The sequence below is a fragment of the Urocitellus parryii genome, chromosome 7 (genome assembly GCF_045843805.1).
Source record: "Urocitellus parryii isolate mUroPar1 chromosome 7, mUroPar1.hap1, whole genome shotgun sequence".
NCBI lineage: Eukaryota > Metazoa > Chordata > Mammalia > Rodentia > Sciuridae > Urocitellus > Urocitellus parryii.
The window spans coordinates 130,098,822-130,102,635 of record NC_135537.1 but is presented as its reverse complement, the minus strand read 5'-3'; positions in this window follow the sequence as shown (position 1 = coordinate 130,102,635).

Genomic DNA, 3,814 nt, shown 5'->3' with positions numbered 1-3,814 from the left:
AGCGCGCTACCGCTTGAGCCACATCCCCAGCCCCTCATTTTAATTTTTTGAGACAGGGTCTTCTAAATTGCCCAGGCTGGCTTCAAACTGGCAATCCTCCTGCCTCAGCTGAGATTCACAGGCATGTGTCACTGCTCCCAGACTTCTTTCCTACTTTTAAAGGGTGATAATTTAAGAAATTAGGGAAGGGGGTACTGGGGATTGAACTCAGGGACCTCAATCACTGAGCCACATCCCCAGCCCTATTTTGTATTTTATTTAGAGACAGGGTCTCACTGAGTTGCTTAGTGCCTCACTATTGCTGAGGCTGGCTTTGAACCCTTGATCCTCCTATCTCAGCCTCCCAAGCCACTGGGATTACAGGCATGCACCACCACACCCGGCAAGTAAATTTTAGTACTCCAAATTATCCCAGGTTTTATTTAACTTCCAGGTTCATCCAATCACTGAAAACAGACCGAGAGGCCAATAACAACCATTGTTACCATTCCCTACCGTTGCCAGGCACTAGACTAAGCGCTTACAAGTATTGTCACCTTTCTCACAAGAATTCAGCAAGGCAGGCCAATTTCATTTTACAGCTAGGGAAACAGGCTGAGAGGAGGCGCCCCTTGCCCCAAGTGACAGTGGTGCCACCATCGTCCCCTATCTTAACCTCAGCAGCAACCTCCCTGGCTCTCTATTGTCCCCTGCTATATATTCTCCACCAGCTCCCAGGGCCATCTTGCAGAAATAAAAACCCTGAAACCGCCTTCTCACAGCCCTCTGGCAGCTTTTTATGGCACTTGAAATAAAATTCATGCAAAGGCCTGTGTGTCAGGCCTAACCCATCTAATTCTCTCCACCCCAATGCCCTCCTGTCCTCCCACCTTCTAAACTTACCCCTACCTTGTCGTTGCTCTACTTGGCACAGTCCCCTCATCCCAGTCTATGTCAACATTCAAGTCAACTCAAATGTTTTTCTCCAAGAAGAGGACTTCCTGGCCACCCTGCATAAACTAGCAAGGACACATGTTCAGTGGTTACTTTATTTGCTTAATAACATTGATTGAATTTCAAATTATCTGTTATTCCCACTGGGTAGACCCCAAATTCCCTGAAAACCAATGTTGCCCTCTCAGCATTTTGAATACTGGCTGGTACCAAGGAAGATCCAAGTGTTTGTTGAAAGACTTAAAGTGCATGGGGGAAAGAGGAGCCAGGATTTGAACCCTAATCAGCTTGAGAGCCCAGTACTCTTATTCACTAAAGTATCCTGCCTCCTTCAAGGGACCAGGGAAGAGTTCTCTATAGATTTGGAATACTACATCCAAAACTGTTACCATGGTGGATTAAAATGAGGACTTTTTCCAACCATATGTATCTCTATATTTGAATACTTGTCAGGTACATGTATTGCTTTTATACTTCAAACTAATGCATGAAAATCCCACATACTTTGGAGGTTGAGACAGGAGGATCAAAACTTTTGAGGCCAACCTGAGCAACTTAGTGAGACCCTGTCTCAAAAATTAAAAATAGCTGGAGATGTATGTAGTTCAGTGGGAGAGTACTTACCTAGCATCGGAGAGTCAGTCCTTATCATCATTATCATAATGCAGGATTATGTGATTTTTACCCCTTCTAGGTAAACTCCTTAGATCTGGACCCACTGCCTGCACACACTTTCCTCAGCTCCCAGATTTCTCCCTTTAGCCCATGGTAGAGAACAGCACAGACTCATGCCATCTGCTCTTATGCAGAATCAAGTTAAGAGGATTATTCGTAAAATGTCTTCTAGTAGCAGTGCTTGTCCCCACAGCAAAACATCAGAATCACCTGAGTGGTTTCCTGAAATGTACACACCTGGATCCCCCCCACCACAATTCAAAAGGTTGGGTCCTATAGAATAGGGTGCTACACAGGTATTTTTTCAGGGTGATCCACAGAGGATCATTGGTGTAAGCAACACCTTGATCCTTGGACTGGTTTAGGCTTGGGCCTCCCCAGGGTCAGGATTTTGCATCCCTCTCAGCTTTGCCCAGGGGTGCCTACAAAAACCTCTTCTGCAACTGTTCAGGACTTAGACACCACAACACTTAGGGCCTTCCACCTCAGCCTTCCCAACTGAGGCCCCTGAGAATCAGAGGGGACAGAATCATAACTGGTGCCAGCAACACCTTATCTATGTCACACCTCAGTTGAGAGCTTGCCAAGCACATGAGCAGGGGCAAAAGAAAGGTTGAGAACTACTTTTCTATAAAGCAGCAATCCAAGCACCTTTGTTTAGGACTTAGGGCCAGGAAAATCTGACTTCCTAAAATAAAACCTAAAATGACTTACCTTTTATTATAAGGAACTAGGCAATGAGCCATTTCCCATTTTGTCCTGGCTACCAGGAAGCTGAGATAATATTTACCCTCATAGCTCATCCATTTCTCCTGTTTATATCTTTAGGATCCAGTTTCTATTTTCCTACCCTCACTATTTGCAAAGCTGCTTCAAATGTTTTTTCTATAGAAATGAGGCATAGGGCTGGGGATGTGGCTCAAGCGGTAGCGCGCTCGCCTGGCATGCGTGCGGCCCGGGTTCGATCCTCAGCACCACATACCAACAAAGATGTTGTGTCCGCCGAGAACTAAAAAATAAATATTAAAAATTCTCTCTCTCTCTCCTCTCTCACTCTCTCTTTAAAAAAAAAAAGAAATGAGGCATAAAGAAACCAAATGAATAAATATTCATATGGCATTCCTTATCAGCAAACCTCTATAAATGTTATCTCTAGAGCCCAGCTGTCTAAAACTTCATGAACATAAAAGTTTCCTTTATACAGACCTCAACTTACATATGATGGTTCAGCCCATGGTTTTTCAACTTGACGATGATACGAAGGCAATACACATTCAGTAGAAACTGTACTTCAAATTTTGACCTTTTCATGGATTAGCAATATGCTGTTACAGTATGCTGCAGCTGCCCATCAGGCACAAGATGTTTATTCTGTATTTTACGGTAGGTTTTGTGTTAGATGATTCTGCCCAGCTATGGGTTAACGTAAGTGTTCTGAGAACATTTAAGGTAGGCAAGTCTAAGATATGATGTTCAGTAAGTCAGGTGTACTAAATGCATTTTGTTTTTTTAAACCAGGAATTGAACCCAGGGGTGCTTAACCACTGAACCATGTCCCCAGCCCTATTTTATATTTTTTTTAGAGACAGGGTCTCACTGAGTTGCTTGGGGACTCACTAAGTTGCTGTGGCTGGCTTTGAACTTGCGATCCTCCTGCCGCAGCCTCCCAAGCCATTGGCATTACAGGCGTACACCACCACGCCCAGCCTAAATGCATTTTTTACTTAGGATATTTCCAACTTATGATGGATCTATTGGAATATGAACCCATCATAAACCAAGAAGCTTCTGTACTTTGCAGGCAAGTCTTCCTGACTATCAGTGACTTTGGACAGAGCTCCAGCCCTCCCCAAGCCCATTCCTCAACAACTTGATTTGCTGCTTCCCTCCAAAGCCCCTATCTCAGGCCACCCTATTCTCTCTGGGTTGGGATGAAGAAGGATCTGAATTTACCAGACCCACCCATCCCTGGGCCCCCACCCTGTCTCCCTCCACACCCAGGACCCAAATAACCAGGCCACACACTGAGTTTCAAGTATCTGTCTCTTCCTTTCACTCTCTCAAAAGAAAAAATAAATAAATTGCAGAAGGCGGCAGCATTTCCAGTCTTCCCCTGGCTCCCAGACACCCAACCCCTAACCCCTGCCCCCCACCCTCCCTCCCATATTTCCCACTCCCTAGACCCATCCCTCCCCTTTCCCCAAAA